This window comes from Gossypium hirsutum, chromosome A03 (genome assembly GCF_007990345.1).
Source record: "Gossypium hirsutum isolate 1008001.06 chromosome A03, Gossypium_hirsutum_v2.1, whole genome shotgun sequence".
Classification (NCBI taxonomy): domain Eukaryota; kingdom Viridiplantae; phylum Streptophyta; class Magnoliopsida; order Malvales; family Malvaceae; genus Gossypium; species Gossypium hirsutum.
This window is the reverse complement of record NC_053426.1, coordinates 87,835,241-87,858,450: the sequence shown is the minus strand read 5'-3', so window position 1 is coordinate 87,858,450 and position 23,210 is coordinate 87,835,241. Positions and strand designations below refer to the sequence as shown.

General features: G+C 37.0%; 1 non-coding gene across 1 annotated transcript; it reads right to left on the bottom strand.

Annotated features, from left to right (window-relative positions):
* Positions 1-21,385: 21,385 nt before the first annotated feature.
* Positions 21,386-21,492, bottom strand: LOC121225736 (small nucleolar RNA R71). Its single transcript, XR_005923606.1, has one exon. It is a non-coding gene; the product is annotated as a small nucleolar RNA R71 (small nucleolar RNA).
* Between the last annotated feature and the right edge of the window lie 1,718 nt (positions 21,493-23,210).

Below are 23,210 nucleotides of genomic sequence, written 5' to 3'. Positions count from 1 at the left end.
CAAATGTATTGGCTTGGGTTGGAAACCCTTTAATTTGTATTAAGCTTTGAATGACAGTAATATTCATTTTGAATTTATACAAGATGCATTATCATGGTTGAATAAATGTCTAATGTGATTGATTGGATTATAGAAATTTTGCTTATTTTGGTATTGGTTGGCATTTGTATGAAAATAAGTAGGTAAGGGTGGCAATGAGGCTTGGTAAATAGCCTTATATTGTCCACACGGGTAGGCACACGGGCGTGTGTCTAGGCCATGTGTGACACACAGTCTACCCTATGGGCGTGTAGTTCGGCCATGTGTCCCTTGCACGTAAAAAATTCAATTTAGTATGCATGGTAATAAACACACGGGTAAAGACACGGCCGTGTGTCTCAATCGTGTGGAGGACACGACCCAGTACACGGGCGTGTGCCTTGGTCGTGTGACATTATGAGCATGCTGACGTCAGAACTGAATACCAAGGTTTTTACACACAGGCTAGGACACGGGCGTGTTGTAGCCATGTGAGGGACACGGACGTGTGTCTGGCCTTGTGAAAACCCCTGTAGGTGTGAATTAGAAATTAATTCTACACGAGCGTGTTGCCCTTCCATACGGGCGTGTACCCTATTTTAAGGACAAAATTTTTATAGTTGGTTTAAGGACCCAGTATAGTCCCGAATGGTTTTCAACGGTCGATTTGGGGCTCGTAGGCCCATAATAAGAAGTTTAAAGTATAAATTGAAAAAGTTTTAAGTTTGGATCGAGTCTCAGTGACTTGAGATTGGTTGTATGCATGAGATCAAGTTAGTTAATGCCTTATGCTCCTCCCGGCATGGGTTACGGGTATAGGGTGTTACAAAAACTCATGGCACCCTTTGAGATAATCTGACAAGATAGTAAACACGTAATGTTCTGTAAAGCCCTTATGGCATATTCTGTGATGTATGTGCCGCATATTCTATAACGCCCTTGAGACGAAATATGGATAACTGCCTTTGTGGTGAGACTAGGGTAAGTTTAGAGATTTCTTGACTAGGTGACTCTGTGGAAAAGATCTGGATAAGTTTGAAAATATCTCTATTTGGATAGCCTTATGACGAAATTCGAGTATGACCTAAGGACATTTCCTAAAAGAGTTCTCAACAGTGTTTCTGAAGGTTGAATTCGCCATAGTGTTCCATCAGTACAGGAAATTTGGCATATTAATAACTATAAGTAGTATAAGTGTTCGTCGAACCTGAGTTTTGTCTACGCTATGTAAGGAAGTTATTTAAATTTTATAGTATCTACCAAATCTGAATGGTTCACGCTATATATAAAAAGCTTATATGAAATATAAGTTGTCCGTCAAACCAGAGAGTTTTCATGGTATGTAATACGGTTTTCTGGGGTCTTTGGGATGACTTTGAATGTTACATCCATCAGAATAAGTTGTGAGTTGGGTTGTTTTAAGAAATGATCTAATTGGTATCCTAATAGTTGTTAATTCCAGTATGAGAATCCATCTAAGGTAGAGTTTATTGGAAGTTCATTCTAAAATATTAGTTAGTATAAGTATTTGTCAAAAATAATATTAGAGTGTATATCATCATGGCGGAAATGTTCAACATATGTCTGTGTAAGAATTCGTCAAAAGTAGATTTTGTATGAATATCCTTCTAAGAAATGTATCCGTTTCTGAAAAGAAATAAGATCCATATTGAGTGGGGAAAATCTATAATATGCTTAAGGAGTGAATTGGGTATGTGGTGGTCAAGTATGGAAGTTGGCGTATATGTATGCGTTCGATATTAGAAGAGAATATGTCGAACATTGAAAAAAATAAAGAATCTCCAAATTGAGGAATTGAAAAATAAATACGCCAAGGTAATCTGGGTAATATTCACTAATTTTGGTTGAACTTATAAGTGTCTATTTATGATACAAGTTTCGATTAAAGAATTGGTGCACTGGGAGGGACCAGGCTAAGAATATACCAAAGTGGCAGTTCAAGTTGCGATGTTATGCATACAAAGGGCACCATAGGACTATGGCGTTTAGAACTCTATGCCATGTTAAGTCTGTCTTTATCAAAGTTTTAAGGTGTAACGACATATACTGATTTTGGAAGTCTAATATAATTATTAAACATTTTCTTTTATAAATCTATTTTTTAAGAAAAATAAATGATGAAATTTGTGTATTTTAAAATAATTTTATGCTAGTCATAAAAATTTTTGCTAAGTGTTTGTGTGTTAACATCCGATATCTAGAATCAGTGATTTGGGTTGGATAGTGGGTGTTACAATCCAAGACTTACAAACATTTTACAAGTACATGAGACAATGCTATTTGAATGTCAAACTTCACATAGTAAATTCTTTCTCATCCATCTTTAGTCACATGATATAAAGAATTATTTTTTATGCTACTAACTTCAACGCAATTCAAGTCTATTCAAGCCATCAATTCCTCTTTAAACCTTTTAAACATAGCAAGAATGTAAATATGGGATGAATGCTTCAAAATTCCACGTCAATTAACTTTGCTTGGTGCTCAATTTTTACATTGAAAATCTTGATTTAACTCTATTTGGGGAAATTATTTTGCCTTTTCCTCATAATATTGTATAACCTAAATATAAGACGAAGAGCAATTCATAATCTGACGTAATATGTTGTTCATACTCTTGCTTCTTTGAGTGGATTTAATCCAAGTCGAAAAATATCTATGCTAAAGGCAGGGCACCATTTTACCCGAAGCTCATATATTCTTTTAAGCCAAGCATGATCCTGAAGTTCAATATTTTCAATCATGGCAGTCCAACTTGATTCAAAATCTATTTCACTTTCACATCCATAAAGCATTTATTAGATTGAGCTTTGAACTCAACGTTGGCAAAATGACTAACAAGATGTTTAACATTATTTGAAATGTGCTACATGTATAATCTATAAGAAGATTTTGGGAGCACAATATCTATTGCTTTCATCATCATTTGATCTTGATCAATAAAAAAATACTTTTTGTTTGTCGGTGGGCTATGACTTCTAAAAATGTTTCAAATAGCCAAACAAATGACTCAGTGGTTTCATTTGATAAAAAAACACAACACAAAATAGTATTCCAGTGATTTTTTATTCCAAAAAATGGAGCACAAACCAAATTATATTTATTGGCTCTATACGTGGTATCAGACACAAGAACATCTCCAAAATAATCATAATCTAATTTTGGTCTTCCACTTCTTTAAAAAAATTAGCTAGTCGATTATTTTGGTCCACTTACATCAGGGTCTTCTGCTTGCTTATATTTGAAAAATTGATAATGCTCTGTGCATCCCCTACTTCAATCATTTTCTGTATTTCAATCCATAAGAAATTATGATAATCTCATTTGGTAAAGGTAATATTTCCAAACCCAATCTCCTTCATAACAAATGAATATGAACTTGTTTGTCTGATTTCTACAATAACCATTGAATGAATAACATTTGCTTGTACTTCCAAATTTTTCTTTTTAGCCTTAAATTAATTATTTTTTCTAAAGTTGCTAAGTGGTGATTATGATAATCATTAAAGCAAGAAAAAACCCAAAAACCTTTTTCTATCCTAAAATAGATTTTAGCTTCACAACATGTCCTTGTCTCTCGATGATTAATTTTTTTTAGTTTGCCAACATCTTCATATTCATGATACCTAGATTCCAAGTATAAAAATCATGTTGTCTTATAGGTCCAATCCTACTTTGTCTCTTATTTCCTCTTTGAATACTGAACCCCTTACTCAAAGCAAATTAATTATAAAAATTATAAGCCTCTTCTTCAAAATGCACTTTTAGTCCCACTTTTATTTCTTCAACAGAGTTATCCTTTTTCTTGACAAGATGAATTATTTCTTCATGATTTGTCTCCATAAATGAAAACACAACTCGAAAATCATATTGATCCTTTTTTTTCCTATTGAACTAAATTAATATTGTAACGCTCCGATTTTTGGGGCCTAGAAGAGTTGGGCTTTGAGTCTGGGATTCGGATAGAAGGAAACTTGAATAATTAAGAAGTTTTAAATATTATCGTTTAAGAAAAAAATTTTGAATTACTACTAGAAAATTTTTACTATATTTATTATTACGGATATTTTAAATTTTTATGAAATTTTAATTAGTATTATGAGATAAAATTATTATTAGAAAAATATTACTATATGTATGTTTGAAAATTTTTATGAAAATTATTATTATTTGCTGTATTATTGGTATTTGAAATTTTTATTATTAGATATGTTTATGAAATTATTATTATTATTATTATTATTATTAGTAATTAAATATGTAACGAAGGGGTATAATGTGGGGAAAGGTCCGGGGCTCGGCCCATAGCTTTAGCAAAATTCTTGAATCTTGCATCTTAAGGGAATCTGAGCAGTAGGCTTCATTAATAAATTAGGGCTGAGTTTTAGCACAAGCAGGCATTTGGCCCAGTGGCTAAGGATGCTAGGAGGACGCTAAGGAGGTGCTTGGGTTCAAGGTGCGGCGTGCGTAATTTGGGTTTTTTTAATATGCAGATTGCGGCTAGAATAAGGGTTAAGAGGACTAGAGCTTCAGCAGGTAAGGTTTAAAATTAACTATGACCGTCTATTAGTAAGGAAGAAAGCATGGTGCAGTGGCCAGCAGCACGGGTGTAGGTGCAAGGGGAGACTGAGGTTTGGAGTTCGAGCTGTTGTACGCGCAATGGGCTATCAATTTTACTGCTCACGTGGGGGGGAGTTAGAGTTTGACCGAAACTCTTCTTAGCAGCATGATGAAGCGGTGGATAAGGCTGCAGATCAGCGGTTAGGAGTTTGAATGAAATTCAAACTTTGAATTTGGCCAGGAATTAGGGAGCTAAGGAAGGAATTAAAATTGGAAAATGACTTTATTTTATTCTAATATTATCTTATTTCTTTTGCTCATATTCTTTTCTATTTTTCCCAAAAGCTGAACAATTCTCTCATTTTCTATTTTCTTTCCTCGAAGCCAAATTCTTTTTAAAACAACTTTTTCATCTCAAATATTGGTTGCCGATTACTCATTTGGTTGAAACCATATCTCCTTCCCTTTTAATCTTTCAAAAGACCAAACCTCTAATCTTATATCTCTTCCTCTACTGATTGTCTCTTCGATGGTGAACTTATCGTCACCTATTTTTTCTTTTAGATCGCAATAGCCATATTCTAGGATAGATCCAAAAGCCGAAAAGCCTCATATTTTAGTGATTCGGGAATTAATATTTAGGTCTATTTTCTACAAATGTTTAAGTTGGATTCACAACGGATCTGGGGTAGGAAGGTATTTGGAATGTCCTTCAATGAGTAGATCTCTTGGTAAGTATTCGAACCTTCTTTCCATTTGTATCTTGTGGTTTAAGAAAAGCTAAAAACCCCTATATACATAGGGTGGCTGTCGACTAAGACTGAAAGGGTTTTTTTGGTGTTATTTGGTTTGTTGGTGCTAAAGAGGATTAAAGGCTGCCAATCGAGGAAGCGTGTGAAAAGCTTGGATCATCGGAGTGACTAAATCTAGATCTAGTCATTAATTTCGGCAAAGGTATGAATTCTAGGGCCATTGTGGATGGTGGCCAAATATGTAAGTGATGATAATAGGTAGTTTTCGATTTGGTTTAAATATTAACATGATCTAATCTATAAGCGGTTGACTATAGGAGAAATCGCGTAGGAGATCTCGTTAAGGAATATCGCAAATCAGGTGTGTAACGAACCCTCTTTCGTAGCTTAAATCGATAAATGCCGAAAAGCCGAAATACCAAAATTCTGGCATTTCGAGGACTTGTGAGCATGCGAACGCTCATTGGTTAGTTAGATTTGCTAAGTAGATGATCGGGATCGTTGGAATAGGTAAGAGCACGATTTTTAGCATCACGGTAAGTTGGGCCTCAAGGGGCTGAAATAGGGCCCAATGGGCTTCCGGCCCATTTAGGTAAATTTGGTAAAAAATGGAATCCTGTTAGATTGTGTGTTAATACGGCTAAGACCGTTATGGAAGATGGGCTAAATGGGCCTAGATGACTAATTCGACTATGTAGGGCCCATTAGGGGTTTTTGGCCCAATAACTCGGTTTCGCTAAGAATGGGCTAGAATCGCTATCGAAACACATGAAATTGTTAGTAACTGATAATGAACATGGAGAACCCTAATATTTGGTAAAATTTCGAAATTACCCTTATAATATGAAAATGACTGTTTTGCCCCTAGGTAAAAATGACGATTTTACCCCTAGGGTTTAATTATGAGTTTGATGCATGAGATTTTGATATACATGATTTGATATGATATGCACATGATGTATTCATTTATGCATGGGTTGGGTTTATATGGATGGAGGAAGTGCAAAAGGGCTATGCCCCAGTTTACCGAAAAGGGCTTTGCCCCAGTTTATCAAAAAGGGCTTTGCCCTAGTTATTAAAAGAGGCTAGGCCTCCAGTTATATGATAAAGTAGCTATGCTGCCAGTGGAGAGTTTTGGTTGGGTGGGTTGAGTAGTCTCCCCAAACGGGCTTGCATACATCCATTAATAGTGCATTGGTATTGATTTGGGCCTATGGGCCATACCGTTTAATGAAAAGGCTTCGGCCCAGTGACATGGATAATGTAAAGGCTTCGGCCCAGTATATGCTGAGATTAAATTTGGGCTTAGGCCCAGCAGGCTGATATTGTTTTGGGCTCTGAAAGGGGCTTGTTGCACATTGAGTTTCCAAACTCACCCCCTTCCTTAACCTTGCCGGTGAGCCTTGATGTGGGGGCTTGGAGTCGAAGGAGATTCAGAGTGACCACGGTGATCGCTTTTGGGCTTTTGAAAGAAGTGATTGGTTTTCTTTAGTTTACCTTATTTATTATTTATTTTTGGGTTGTAATAAGGTCATTTTAACTTTATTTTCTTTTCTGGGATTATTTTATTTTTAATAACTTTAAACTGGTTGATAATAATTCAAATGGGCTAGACTTAGGACGCGCTTTTGAAACGATACTTGTTTTCAAAATAACACAACGTCACGATTATTTGATTTGTCAAAGATATCTACTCAAAGAAATTTCAACTCGTTATAACCAAGTGTGGCAAAGGTTGTGGGCATGTCTAGGATTGGATCCAATCGAAGAGCTTGGTACTTAAGCAGCCTTCATGACTCACCTCCTCTGTTACGGATTCCTACCTGGTGCCCAGCTTCCATTCACTTGGTTAAGCTTAACAAAATTTGGTTTTAAAGCGCTAAAACGAAACATAGATTTTTAACTTCAATGTGGCATGTCTGATTCGGCCGTAACATCGGGCCGGGTTTGGGGTGTTACAAATATTATTAAAAATAACAATACTTTCAAAGATTCTAGATAGAACTATATTTCAAACAAATCAAAATCAAGTGGAAATACTTAACCTCCTAAACAAACCTAGTTCCACACCAAAGTAAAAAAAAATCTCTAGAACATGTACACGATCACTAACCAAAAAATCTCCATGATTTGCAATGGTATAATGCATATTTAATTCAATCATATGTCTAATATAAAAAAAAAGCTTCAATCAATAGCAGCAACCAACAGCTATGAATCATTGTATCTTCTTCTCAATTTTCATGATTTAATCATCATCATTATTATTGTATCTTCTTAAAGTAATTGTGAAAATAGAAACTGTTAAAATTAAAACTCACCTTAAAATAACAACTGAATAGCAATAGCCAACAGTTTTCGAGAAACCTTATCAATAGGAAGTTCAAAAAAACAAGTCTAGAGAAATGTCGAGAAAAATAGCAATTGAATAGCAACAATCAACAATTGCTGAGAAATCTTGCCGGTAAGAAGTTCAAAAAAAATAAGTTCAGAGAAATGTCGAGAAAAACAACAATTGAATAGCAACAATCAGCAATTGAAGAGAAATTTTTAATTAGGATTGAGCTGTGGCGGGAAATTTTTAAGTCTATGACAAAGATTTAAGGTTAAAAAAATTAATAAAATGAGGTGTCAATGACATGGAAAAAGATGCTAACATGTCATTAAATGATTGGAAATGGATACAAATAACGTGGCATCACTGTTTCATACAATCCTTTCCCTAGATTAAATGCATTATTCTTTTTAAATGTCAAAATTCGTAAATATTTAAGTTCTTGTATTGTGAAAATATTTTTATGTAGAATTTTTCTTCAAATTGGAAGTTCAATTCTTCATCTAACATGAGTTATACTAAAATGTAGGAAGAGAATGACCCATCACTATTCAAGACTCAAGTAATATGTTTTTACTTATATTGCATGAAATTATTATAAGTATAATTCAAGGGTTTATCTAATAGTAAAATACTTTTAATGCAGGAACATTTCTTAAATGGTTTAGAATCTCAAAAAAGACTGCTGATAATTTATGAGAAAGACCTCAATTTTATTATTTATAATTATAGAATGTTTTGATATAATACTATTATATGGTTTTTATAGTGCTATCTTGTATTTTATTTTAGTTTTTATTTAATATGGAAGAAGTTCAATCAATATTTTTGTAAGTATATTATTTTGGTAATTTGATGTTAGTTTTAAAAATAACACAACCAGAAATTTTAATATTTTTTCATACTTTGGAAAACAATTCTCAAGAAGAAAACACTCATATATACTACGTATTTGCTTTGTGTAAATTCTCAAAAAGAAAACACTCATATACAATGTAACGCCCCAAAAATTTATATTTTTGTTTTTGTGAATTTGTGACACAATTGTGTATCTGCTTCAGTGGCTAAGTGTTTTGGGTGTGTGTGAGAGGTCCCAAGTTCAAGCCTTACTTGGGCTAAATTTTGGTGTTTTATGAATAAAGCCCTATCTCTATTCAGTAGACTTTTATTTAATGGGATTGCTAGTCTAGTGGTTAAGTTGAGTGTTGGAGTGTTCGAGGTCTTGTGTTCAAATCTTGGCTTGGGCATTATTTTGCTCGTTCGTCCAAGAGAGAGTTTGAGTTGGACTTAAACTCTAAGTAGTAGGGTTTGTGTGGGTTAGTGGGGAGAGATAGGAGGTTATCAGAGTATTCTGTTCATTTTTCCTTTTCCTAACAGAAAAAAAATATTTCAATTTTCTCTCCTTCTCTAAGTTCTCTGCCAGACCTCTTCTCGTTCTCTTCTTTTTCTAAATTCGTTCTTTCATTTCTTATTTTGAAACATGGTTGGTGCTCACGTGGTTTGGTAAGTTCAGTAAGTGAATTCTTGGTACTTTGGCATGATGTGAATGCTAAGTTTTGATTAGAGTTCTATGGATGTTTTTTGCAATGGTATTTTGCGAGAATCAAGGTTCATCTTGTGCTTTTCTATAGTCAATTATTTTGGTGGTGATTGAAGGTAAAGGGGTTTTTCGCTCAAAGGGTGAATATTCTATATTAGGTTGGATTTTAGTTCACCGTTAAACGATTAATTGAGTGTTGCAATGGTTGATTTTTAGGTTCTGGAGGCTTAGGAGTGCTCGCGCATCAAAGACGATACAGGTGAGTACCTGAAAAGCAATAAACGAGATTCGGCGAAACGCCAAAAAAGTATTCTGTCGATGCCAGACGGGCGTGTGGTAGGCTATGTGATGGAACGCAAGCGTGTGATCGACCAGCCGTGTGCGCATGACATAGCTGTTTCATGGCCAGTATGCTATTTGCGACACATGGGCTATACCAATTTGGGTCGTGTGGGCCACACGTGCATGTGGGATTCTGGACCAAGCCGTGTGATCCACACAGCCAAGGCCAATTTGGGCTATGTGGGCCACACAAGTTTGTGGGCCCACACGGGCAAGTCACATGGGCATGTGCGCCCATGTTTCTGAAAAGTTGCTTAAGGTTACACGGGTCGCCCAAGTCAGCTGTGAACCTATTATATGGTTGGTAACATTACTTAGATCCCTAATTGTATGAACTGTCTGTATGAAATCTGAACTAAGCATGTATTCTGAATGACATCTTTTGTATGTTGCATTGTATCGGGTTGGGTTATTGTTATTTAGAGGGAGTATCTGAAAGGCTATCAAGCCTGTTATATGGCAGTTCTGCCGCAAATTTCTGATTATGTGCCGCATTTCGGTACAACATGGTGTGTAGGGATGGGTTGGTGAATTTAATCCCCACATAGTGTGTAAGGATGGACGGAGATGGTGTGTAGAGGCTGGTAGGTAGGATTCTGATTTTCTATTATTGCATACTGTATCTGATTGGGCTAAGGCCCAAACTGAATCCGTAATGGGCTCAAGCCCAGCCTATATCTAACTGTATTCTGATGTGTATCTGTATGCATGTTTCTGTGGAGATTACACATTGAGTTTGCAAAAACTCACCCTTTCTGTTTAATCTATACAGGTAATCCCTAGACTTGACGAATTAGCATAGCGGAGGACTCGACGGTGGCCACACGTAAATTTTAGACTGTTTTTCAAAAATTTTCAAATTTTATTACTTATTTGGGGTTTTGATGTAACCTATGGACTTTGGACTGTTTGGCTTTAAGTTTTTGGTTTCGTAATTGTTTTACGATTACTGCTAAGCATGATAAAACTCAGTTTTCACTAAGATCAAATGGTACTTTTTAAAATAAGTGTTTTCCAAATATTCTGCTAAAAAGATATGATTTTAGGCATAACGAATAACATGTGTTTTACTTCGAACTAAGATAAAGGCTAATTTAACTAGAACAGTTTTAACTCGACAAACTCGTTTTCGACTTCCATTTCATGTGACATCACCAGATTCGGCCATAACATCTAGGCTGAGTTTTGGGTGTTACATTTACTGGTATTAGAGCCAGGTTACAAAACTCGGCAATGGATTTGGGTTTTAAAATTTGGTTTTAAAAAAATGGTTTTTAAATTGTTTGAAATATTTTTGACCGAGTATGTAGTACACCGAGTCCCAGCATCAATCCTATAAGTGTTTTAAAAACTCTAATAAGTTTTTGAAAATATGATTAGTATATTCTGAAACTACTATAGGTAGTACACCGTACTGAAAACACTATAGATAGTATTTACTAAAAACTGTAGTAAGATTGCGATTCATGATAACAAATTATATACTTCTGATACTATTTTATATAAAATATCTACTAATAAATATCAAAACTGTAGCTGATTCATAAAACTATTAATGTAGATAAACTTCGAATCTGTGATGAGTGCACGAGGTATCTGCGGAAGGGGTACTAGAGGCCGAGGTAGAGGCCGTAGAGGGGCTCGAGCTAAGTCCTCATCGTTAAGCAGCATGCTGAATCTGAATATGAGCGAGACGTTGGTTTCACCTGCTACAAAGATTGTGTCTCATGACCGCATGGTCGGGGATGACGCGTTGTCCCAGATTATGTTAAGGATTTTGGAGAGGGTCACTGGGCCCAATACTAGATCTGAGGGCCGAGGGTCAGTTACGAAATGACTTCTGTCCAGTGGGGCTGAGCTATTCAGGGGTGTTACTGGAGTCGCCTCTAACGTGGCAGAGTATTGGATGGAGGCCATGAAAAGAATCATGGACGATTTGGACTTTACCCCTGAATAGAAATGAAAAGGGCCTGTTTCCTTGCTTCGCGATGAAGCATACCAATGGTGGCTGACCGTGAAGGAGGGCACTCAGCTCGAACGATTGACTTGGGATTTTTAGAAGTCTGCTTTCCAAGGTAAATATGTGGGAGCAAGCTGCATCGATGCTAGGAGACGTGAGTTTCTGAATCTCACGCAAGGGGATCGTTCAGTGGCCAAGTATGAGGCCGAGTTTCTGAGATTGAGCCGCTATGCGCAAGGCATGTTGGTGACTGAATATGAGCATTGTGTTTGCTTCGAGGATGGATTCAGGGACAGCCTGAGAGTTCTGATAGCTCCGCAGAAGGAGCGTGATTTTCCTGCACTAGTGGAGAAGCCAAAGATAGCCGAAGAGGTTAAGCACACTGAGTGCCAAAACAGAGATAGAGAGAGAGGCAAAAATAAGAGGGATTTGGAGCCCTCGAGTTCTGCGATAAGGCCTAAGAAAAAGGCCAGATCTGATGGGTTAGCTAGAGTTGGGCCCCCTGTTGCACCTACTGGGATCTTGTCTTATGGGCATTGAAGTAGACACCATCCGAGCGAATGTTGGAGGACGACTGGGCATGTTCGAGATATGGGTCTATTGGGCATCGCGTTCGAGAGTGTCTACTGACGGTTGATCAGATGCAAGCTCCGGGTTCTGGTACTGCACAGCTGCCAAGGGTAATTCAGCAGCCACCTCGAGGATGTGGTCAGGCTAGGGGTGGTAATGGCATGGACCATGGACAGAGAGCACCAGCCAGAGGTGCTGTACATACTGAGGCGAGGCAACTTGCTCTTGTTTATGTTGCTCATCGCCGAGAGGATCGAAATGCTCCAAACGTCATTACGGGTACGTTTTTAATTTATAACGTACCTTATCTTGCACTGATAGACATAGGCTTTACATACTCATACGTAGCAAGTACTATGTCTGAAACTTTGGGGACTCCAGTTGAGAGTACTGATAGTGAGGTAACTATATTGAGTCCCTTGGGCAATCTGTCATGGTTAGTAAACTGTATAAAGACGTCCTGTTAGAAGTTCAAGGGACAGTATTTTTGGCTGATCTGATGGAGCTTCCATTTGGGGAGTTTGACTTGATTATGGGGATGGACTAGTTGGTCAAGCACCGAGTAAGTCTGAACTGTGCAACCAAGAGGGTCATTTTGAGAACCCATGAGGATGCCGAGGTAGTTGTGATTGGGAAACGTCGGGATTTTCTGACTAATGTGATTTCAGCTTTAGTGGTAGAAAAGTTGGTTCGGAGAGGATGTGAGGCATATTTGGTTTATATAAGTGTTTTTTATTCTGGGGATACTTCTATAAAGGACATTAGAACTGTGAGGGATTTTTTGAATGTCTTTCCTAAGGAACTACTAGGTTTGCCTCCGAGCCGAGAAGTAGAGTTTAAGACCAAGCTTATTTCGGGCACAGCTCCAGTGTCTATCGCCTCATACCGAATGGCACTGAATGAGCTTACGGAATTCAAGGCTCAAATTCAGGAGTTGTTAGATTGTAGGTTCATTTGTCCCAGTGTGTCTCCGTGGGGAGCACCTGTGTTGTTTGTGAAAAAGAAAGATGGGACAATGAGGATGTGTATTGACTACTAACAACTGAACAAGCTAACATTAGGAATATGTACCCACTTCCGGGGATTGATGATTTATTCGATCAGTTCAAAGGGGCTTCTGTGTTTTCCAATATTGATCTACGTTCGGGTTATCATCAATTGAGGGTTAAGGAGGATGATGTGTATAAGACGGCATTTAGGACTATTTATGGTCACTATGAGTTCCTAGTGATGCCATTTGGATTGACTAATGCACCAGCGGCATTTATGGACTTGATGAACCGAGTGTTCTAGCCTTACCTAGATCAGTTTTTTGTGGTGTTCATCGATGATATCTTGGTGTATTCTAAGTCTGAAGACAAGCATGATGAGCATCTAAAAGTGGTACTACAAATTCTTTGTGAGAAATAGCTATACGCGAAGGTCAGGAAGTGTGAGTTCTGGCTCTAAGAAGTAACATTTTTGGGACATGTAGTTTCTGTTGAGGGGATACGAGTCGATCCTCGTAAGATTGAGGCGGTGTTGGATTGGAAACAGACGAATAATGTGTCTAAGATCCACAGCTTTCTGGGGTTGGCGAGTTACTATCGACATTTTGTAAAAGGGTTCTCCTTGATCGCAACTCGTTGACTAAGCTTCTACGTAAGGGAGTTTCTTTTGTATGGACTGATATGTAGTAAGAGAGCTTTAAGAAGCTCAAGACTGTACTGAGTAAGGCCTTTGTTCTGATATAGCTGGAGTCTGGAAAGGAGTTCACTGTTTATAGTGATACGTCACACGTCAGTTTGGATTGTGTGTTGATGCAGGATGGTAAGGTGGTTGCATATGTGTCTTGTCAGCTTAAGAATTATGAGGCAAATTACCTAACGCATGATTTGGAGTTGGCCGCCGTGGTATTTGCACTGAAAATCTGGAGGCATTATCTTTATAGTAAGAAGTGTATCATCTACACTAATCATGAAAGCCTCAAGTACGTCCTTACCCAGAATGAGCTAAATCTTAGGCAGCGTAGATGGATCGAGCTTCTTAAGGATTACGACCGCACCATCGAGTACCATCTTGGCAAGGCTAATGTAGTGGCCGATGCTTTGACCCATAGGGCTATGACTGATCTGAGGGTGATATTTGCTCTCCTAAGTCTATTTGATAACGGTAGCCTATTAGCTGAGCTTTAGGGTAGGCCGACATGGATTGAGTAGATTAAGGGTAAACAGTTGGAGGATAAGTCCTTGGGTCTTCGGTTCAGACAAATTGAGAGTGGTAGCACCATCGATTTTAGGTTGAACTCTGGGGGGATATTATGTTTCTGAGGTTGTATATGTGTGCCTAATGATTCTGATCTGGGGCAGTCTATACTAAGATAGGCGCATAATAGCCCTTATGCTATGTATCCTGGCGGGAACAAGATGTATCGAGATCTTCATAAGTTGTACTGGTGGCCAGGATTGAAACGAGAAGTTACTGATTTTGTGGTTAGATGTCTGACATGCCAGTAGGTTAAGGCTGAACACCAATTTCCTTTAGGTTTGCTGCAGCCGATTAAGATTCCCCTTTGGAAATGGGAATGTCTAACGATAGGCTTCGTTAGTAGGTTACCCTTGACACCCACTAAGAAGGATTCTGTTTGAGTCATCATGGATCAATTGACTAAGTCAGGGCACTTCATACCAGTTCGTACTAACTATTCACTACAGAAGCTGGCAAAGCTTTAAATCTCTGAGATAGTGAGACTGCATGGGGTATCGGTTTCGATCGTCTCTGATAAGAATCCTCGCTTCATGTCTCAGATTTGGGGAAAGTTGCATAAGGCTTTAGGTTTGAGATTGGACTTCAGTACTGCATTCCATCCTCAGACCGATGGTCAATCTGAGAGGGTGATTTAGATACTGGAGAATATGTTGAGGAGTTGCGTAATTGATTTCCAAGGCAGTTGGGAAGACTATCTGTAGCTAGCCGAGTTTGCCTATAATAATAGCTTCCATACGATTATTTAGATGGCACCTTAAGAAGCTCTGCATGGTTGTATGTTTCGCACTCCCTTGTGTTGGACTAAGTTGGGTGAACGACAGGTACTGTGTCCCGAGTTAATCTCCGAGACTGAGGAGAAGGTATAACTGATTAGGGATCGTTTAAAGGCAGCTTCTGATAGACAGAAGCCTTATGCTGATCTGAAGAGACGTGAGATTGAGTATTCTGTGGGGGACTTCGTGTTTCTAAAAGTCTCGCCATAAGAGAAGGTTCTGAGGCTCAGACGCAAGGGCAAGTTGAGCCTTAGGTTTATTGGGCCGGACCAGATTTTGAAGCAAGTAGGACTAGTCGCTTATCAATTAGAGCTACCTTCAGAGTTGGATCACATTCATGATGGATTCCATGTCTCGATGTTGAGGCGCTACCACTCTGATCCCACACATATTGTTCCTGTTTAGGAAATTGAGGTTCGACCAGATTTCACCTTCGAGGAGGAGCTGGTTCAAATTCTGAATCGTGACGCTACGATTCTTAGCAGAAAATTCATTCCTTTAGTGAAGGTGCTATGGCAAAATCATAGCATTGAAGAGGCTACGTGGGAGCCTGAGGATGCGATGCGTCAGCAGTACCCTCATCTATTCTGATCAGGTAAATTTTGAGGCCAAAATTTTCTTTTAGGGGGTAGAGTTGTAACGTCCCAAAAATTTATATTTTTGTTTTTGTGAATTTCTGACACAATTGTGTATCTGCTTCAGTGGTTAAGTGTTCTGGGTGTGTGTGTGTGAGGTCCCAAGTTCAAGCCTTACTTGGGTTAAATTTTGGTGTTTTATGAATAATGCCCTATCTCTGTTCAGTAGACTTTTATTTAATTATTGGTAGAACCTTAACAGAATAGGCCAGCTGGTCTGGTGGTTAAGTGGACTGTTGGAATGTTGGAGGTCCTGTGTTTGAATCTTGGCTTAGGCATTATTTTTGCTTGTTCGTCCAGGAAAGAGTTTGAGTTGGACTTAAACTCTAAGTTGTAAGGTTTGTATGGGTTAGTGGGGAGAGATTGGGGGAGATGACAGGGCCCCTCTTCTCGTTCTCTTCTTTTTTATGAATTCGTTCGTTCAGTTCTTATTTTGCAACGTGGTTGGTGCTCACGTGGTTTGGTAAGTTCGGTAAGTGAATTCTTGGTACTTTGGCATGATGTGAATGCTAAGTTTTGATTAGAGTTCTATGGATGTTTTTGGCAGCGGTATTTTGTGAGAATCAAGGTTCATCTCGTACTTTTCTATAGTCAATTGCTTTCGTGTTCATTGAAGGTAAGAGGATTTTTCGCTCAAAGGGTGAATATTCTATATTAGGTTTGACTTTAGTTCACCATTAAATGATTAATTGAGTGTTACAATGGTTAATTTCTAGGTTCTGGAGGCTTAGGAGTGCTCGTGCATCGAAGATGATACAGGTGTGTACCCGAAATGCAAAAAATAGGATGCGGTGAAAAGCCAAAAAAGTATTTTGTCAACGCCACATGGGCGTGTGGTCGCCCGTGTGGTAGGCCGTGTGATGGAACACGGGTATGTGATCGACGAGCCAGGCCATGCGTGCATGACACGACCATGTGATGGCTAGGTAGGCCTTGTGCGACACACGAGCTATACTGATTTGGGCCGTGTGGGCCCATACAAGCGTATGGGATTCTGGGCCAGGTTGTGTGATCCACCGATTTACAATGGTTAATTTCTAGGTTCTAAGGGGACACGCAGAGCAGAAAGTAGAAATTACTCAAAGGAAGCCGTTGGAATCATCTCAGAAGTAGATCCACTTCAAGATTGAAGATCTCCATTCAAATTTCTCTCGAAGTTTATTTGGGTTTTTTATGTCTTGTTGTTTTTCTAAATTTGAGATGTCTTCTTTTTACATTATGAACTAAATTCCCTAGATACCTAGGGAAGATGAAACCTAATATGTAATATCTCGAATTAGGGCCTAATCGGAATAGTGGTTTCGTGACCAAAAATCTGAGATAGAAATAATTATTTTATGATTATTTTGAGGTGTATAATATGATTGCATGATTGTGTGAAAATTTTGTGAAGAAATTCTATGCATTAAGTGCTTAATTTGAAGTTAGGGACTAAATTGAATAAGTTGCAAAACTTGCATTCTAGAAGTTTTTAGTATGAAATTGCTTTGAAATATTAATTAGGAGGTCTTAAATAGAAATTTGACCAATTTCAAAGTTTATGGACAAATATTGGACATGAATGGAATTTTTGGAAAGTTTAGTAGTAAGGGCATTTTGGTCATTTAGGGGTAAAATGAATTAAAATACAAAATTAAAAGCCAATTTTTCTCATCTTCTTCACCATGGACGTGTATAGCAAGGGAGACTCCATGGCTAGGGTTACCAAGCCTCCAAGCTCGATTGTAAGTCCGTTCTAGCCTCGTTTTTAATGATTTTTACGTTTTTGGAGTCCCAATAACTTGATTTAGCTTATGTTAGCAATAATTCAACCTAGGGTTCATATTTGGAAAAATATCCATAGGTGTAATTTGTGTATTTTGGTGTTTTATAATAGAATATGAGGTTTTAAATTATGTTAGACAACTTGTGCTACTCGGTTTTAAGTGAAAACGAGCAAAAAGGCTTAATTGGTAAAAATACCTAATAGTCATAAGTACATGTTAGAGTGAGAATTTGATGTTTCCATAGAAGGGAAAAATGATCAGCATTTCATAAAACATAAGAAAATAGGATGAAGTTTAATTTCCGAACCTTGGGGCAAAAGTGCAAATATGCAAAAGTTTAGGGGTCAAAATGAAAATTTTTAAAAATATGATTTTTGGACCCGTATGAATAGTGTGACTAATTATTAGGCTAGATGTGATATTATAGATGAAGGAAATCGAGATTCAGGCTTAAATCGGGAAAATACAAGGTTATGGACTAAAATGGTAAATTGCTGTTTCTGGATCGAGGTAAGTTCGTATGATAATAATAATGCAATGTTATGTTTGAATTATATTTCTTACTATTATTGCATAATTTTATGATTTAATATATATTGGAAAAGTTGATGGAATGGTGTTTATGATGTGGAAATATGACATGAAAGAATGTTACATGAAATGCAAGAAAATGAAGATAAATGACAAGTGATGTATGAAATATGTGATATATATTATGTAAATTCTTAAAATCTAATTTGATATTTGAGTTGTGTCTTATTATACTATGAATGGACAATTGGTACTATGGATAGTGAGATCGATACTTCGAGTAAATTCGTACATAAATAATCTATCGATTCTTTTTATGTTATTATATTTTGATATCATATGAAATGTGGCTGCCTATCAAATGGTTATTTGATGTAAATTATGAATTTAAATTGATTACGGACAATTTAGTAAAATGTTGAAAAGTGAGGAATTTCCCGATTGAACCTTCGGAATAAAAACGATACGAATGATCTATTGTGAGGTCGCATGTGTAGTACTAAGTGCAGGCTACTATGCGTACCCGAAAACTGTGATCACGTGTGTAGTACTAAGTGCAGGCTACTACGTGTACCAGACTGTTGGTCGCATGTGTAGTACTAAGTGCAGGCTACTATGCGTACCAGATAGCTTCGGCTACAAGTGTGGAAATGGGAAAATGTGTAGGCAATTGTGTATCTGTTATTATTCCGATGAGTTCAATGGGAAATCGATTAAATGAAAATACATGTGAAAGTGATTATGTGATGAACAAGTGCAAGTATATATTTATTTGAATTTATGAGCAATATGCTCAATATTTGAGCGAACCTCGGTAAAATGGAATGGATTAAGTGAAATTGTGTAAAAGTGAACTTTAGTAGTAAAATAGTATTAGACAGCAGCAGTGCATGACTTTGAAAATTCACAAAAAATTGTGTAAGTTGAATTAAATTTGAAAAAATTATGGAAATAAATCTTAATGAGTCTATTTTCACATGAAAGAAACAGGGGAAGCAAAAGAATTCTATATTGTGTGATATTTGAATTCTTATGAAACAGGGTCTGAATGAATTTGAGATCCCCTATTTTTAATTAATAAATTCACCATAAATTGTAAAAATATTATTGAGAGTCATAATTTACATGCATGGATTCCTTATTGAATCTAATTTTAAAGGAAACAAACGGCATGGTCGTTGGAATTCTGTACAGGGAGAAATTTGGTTTGTAGTGCACAGGGGTCAGAGTAGTCATACCCTGAAACAGGGGAGACTTTAACTAATAAAATGTACTAAATGGCCTGACCAAAAATTCTAGAAAACAATCAGTAAGTAGAAATATGAGTCTAGTTTCATAAAAAATTTACGGAATTGGATTTCGAGTTTTGTAACTTGAGATATGATTTTTTTAACACCAGGACTCTAGAAAACAGCCTGTCCTGAATATGTGTAATTGTAAAATTATAGTGTTTTATCTTGAAAAGCATGGTAGTAATTGCTTATTATTTTCATATGAACTTACTAAGCGTAAAGATTACCCATCCTCTCCATTTCTTTAGTATTGGTAGGTCGGCTCGGGGTTGGAGATCGTCGGAGGCAAAATCACATTATCAAACTATCATTTTGGGAGAATTAATTCAAATATTAGAAATATCAAGTGAGTGGCATGTATAGGAAGTTGGTTTGTGATATGTATTTTTCTTATGATTTTGACCATACGTATCAGTCTGCATTGAGTTATCGTATATGATCATGAGATGTAGTCCTTATCCATTATGGTTTATAAGTTTAATTAATCATGCCATGTCTTATGTTTTGATGTGATGATATAGTTGGCTTTGTTTGTTATGCATGTGTTCGAAAAGTTTTGAATTAAATGAAATTTTATGGCCCGGTTTTCGTCTATGTGTATTGTTAAGTCTGGTAATGCCTCGTACTCCATTCCAGCCTTGGATACGGGTAAGGGGTGTTACATAAGAAGGATCTTATTATTTAATGTTCTGAATTTAATGATAAATTCTTGTTCTTGTTCTTAATTATGTGTTCTTAATTCTTGTTTTAATATTTTCAGGATATTATTTCAAGATGATGTGCTTATTCAGTGGAGAAAAAGTCCCTGTTTAGGAGTAGATCTATCATAATTAAGCGGAGTTGGATGCAACCCTAGAAATAGGGCGACATAAATCTGTCGGATTAGAGTCAAATCTAATCCATAAATCGAGTTAATGAGACAATAGGGGTTTTAATTAGAAAGTGATTTCAATTAATCAACCTAAAGTCAGTTATTCTTAGTCTCGAAAGAGATATTAACATAATTTAGGGATTTCTACGGATCAAGACAAGTGAATAAATTGTTTGATTCAGAATCGAAATAATAAGTGCAGTCTAGGTGGATTCTTCTTTAGGTATTGTATTTATCTTTGGCTTATTCGATTATTTTCTTCACTCTCTGTCGCGTTCATTTTTTTTATTAAAATAAATCCCTTTTATTTTAGGCTAAATAATAGAAAGATAGTTAATACTAGTACTTTTAGTCTTTGTAGATATGATATACTAGACTCACCATAGCTATACTACCATTCGATAGGTGCGTTTGCCTTAGTCGTGATCGTAGTCTAGTTTAGTGATTCATAAAATGATCATCAAGTTTTTGGCGCCGTTGTCGGGGACTAAGATATTAGGAACGCTTGATTTTTATTAATTTAGCCATTTTTTTAGTTTTATTTTTAATTACTATTTTTTTTCTTTTGTTTGCTTCTAGCAGTTTCTTGTAGTTTATGACTAGAAGAAAACCGTCAGGACCTCTACTTTTTGACAGTGAAATGAAAGCACAGCTCGTAAAAATTGTAGAGAAATAAGGCGGAGTCTACAGTATATAGAGGAAGAGCACGAGGGCAATACCAATATTATCAAGGAGATGGCTAAAAATCAGAATAATCCGTTACCTCCTATGGTTGCCGCTATCCTATAAATCAGAATCCTACTCCTTGTATTATGTACGATTATGCTAAGCCCACTCTCACTAGGGCTGAATCGAGTATTGTTAGATCTGTCATTGCTGCAAATAATTTTGAATTGAAACCTAACACTATACAAATGATTCAACAGTTTGTTCAGTTTGATGGTTTGTAGGATGAAGACCCAAATACTCATTTGGCAAATTTCTTAGAGTTCTGTGATACTTTCAAGATAGATGACATTTCTAATGACGCCATTCACCTACGATTATTCCCCTTCTTATTGAGAAATAAGGCTAAGCAATGGTTGAACTCCTTACCACAAGGGTCCATCACTACTTAGGATCAAATGACTGAGAAGTTTTTATTGAAATACTTTCCACCAGCTAAGAAAGCTAAGTTGAGGAATGATATCTCGTCCTTCGTGCAAATGGATTTAGAGACTTTATATGATGCATGGGAGAGGTATAAGGACTTATTGAGAATGTGCCCTCACCATGTGTTACCTCTATGGTTACAGGTTCATACTTTTCATAATGGTTTGAACCCCTCAACTAGGCAGATGATCGATTTAGTTGTCGGTGGTACCATAGATAATAAAACACCTGGGGAGGCTTATGAGTTCATAGAGAAGATGTCACTAAATAACTATCAGTGGCAAGTCATGAGGACAAAGCCTAATAAAGCAGCCGGTGTTTTCAACCTTAACGCGGTCACCATTTTATCAAACCAAGTAAAGCTCTTAAATAAAAAGATTGATGATTTATGTGTTTCTACGCAGGTACATCCGATAATGTAGTGCGATACGAATGGAGGAGGAATGAGCAATATAGAATATCCATCCTACAACCCTAGCATACAGAACGAACAGATCCAATATATGGGTAATAATTCTAGACCTCAGAATAATCCATATAGTAACACTTATAATGCAGGTTGGAGGAACCATTTCAATTTCTCGTGGAGTGGTCAAGGACATAAAAAACTGCAACCCCCTCCAGGTTTCCAAAAACCACCTTACTAGCAGGAAAAGAAGTCGAAACTTAAGGAGATGCTAACGAAATTCATCTCGGTGTCAGAAACTCGCTTCCAAAACACCGAAACCGCACTCAAAAATTAGCAAGCGTCGATTCAAAGGCTCGAAAATCAAATTGGTCAACTTGCCATGATGATTTCAGAACGACCACAAGGTAGCTTACCGAGTAATATTGAATCTAGCCGAAGGGAGCAACTTCATGTGATTACTGTTCAAGATGAAGAAGGGTTAGTTGAAGATGAACCAAAATCGAGACAAGAAGATGTGCTAGGTAAAGGTAAGGTTGAGGTAAGCCAAAACGAGCAAAAACTAGTCATTAAGGAATATAAACCTGTGCCATATCCAAATGCGACAAGGAAAGACCACACAAATGAACAATTCGGTAAATTCCTTAAACTGTTGAAAAAATTATATATTAACTTACCGTTTATTGAAGCTCTTTCGCAGATGCCAAATTCCGTTAAATTTTTAAAAGAGCTTTTAACAAATAAGCGGAAGTTAGATGATTCGTTGCACATGGAGCTAAATGCAGTGTGCTCAGCCATTTTGTAGAATAAACTACTCAACAAATTGAAAAATCCAGAGAGTTTTACTATTCCTTATTTAATTGGTAGTTTAAGAGTTAATAATGCTTTGGCTGATTTAGGGGCTAGTATTAATGTTATGCCCTACAAAATGTTTAAGCAAGTAGGTCTTGGGAAACTCAAACAAATTAGGATGAGCATTCAATTGGCAGATAGAACAATTATATTTCCTAGGGGTATTGTTGAAGAAGTACTCGTCAAAATTGATAAATTCATTTTTCCAGTTGATTTTGTTGTTCTAGACATAGATGAGGATAGTAACGTACCATTGATTTTAGGACGGCCCTTTTTTAGCAACTGCTAGAACTATCATAGATGTTGGTCCAAGTGAGTTAATACTTCGTGTAGGTGATGACACGATTAAACTCCAAGCTCATGATTCTATTAGGATATCTAGTGATCGAGATGATATTACGAGCTCTGTAAATGTTAATAACCTTGTGGCTCAACATTCTTTGCAGGAAACACCTTGGAAAAACGTGACAGAGCTGTAATCTAGTTTATGTAACAAAAACAGAACAAATCTGAAGAAAGAAGATTACAAATCGATGAACTAGATGAATGGCGGACACACGTCAAGGAGAAACCTAGAATACACGATG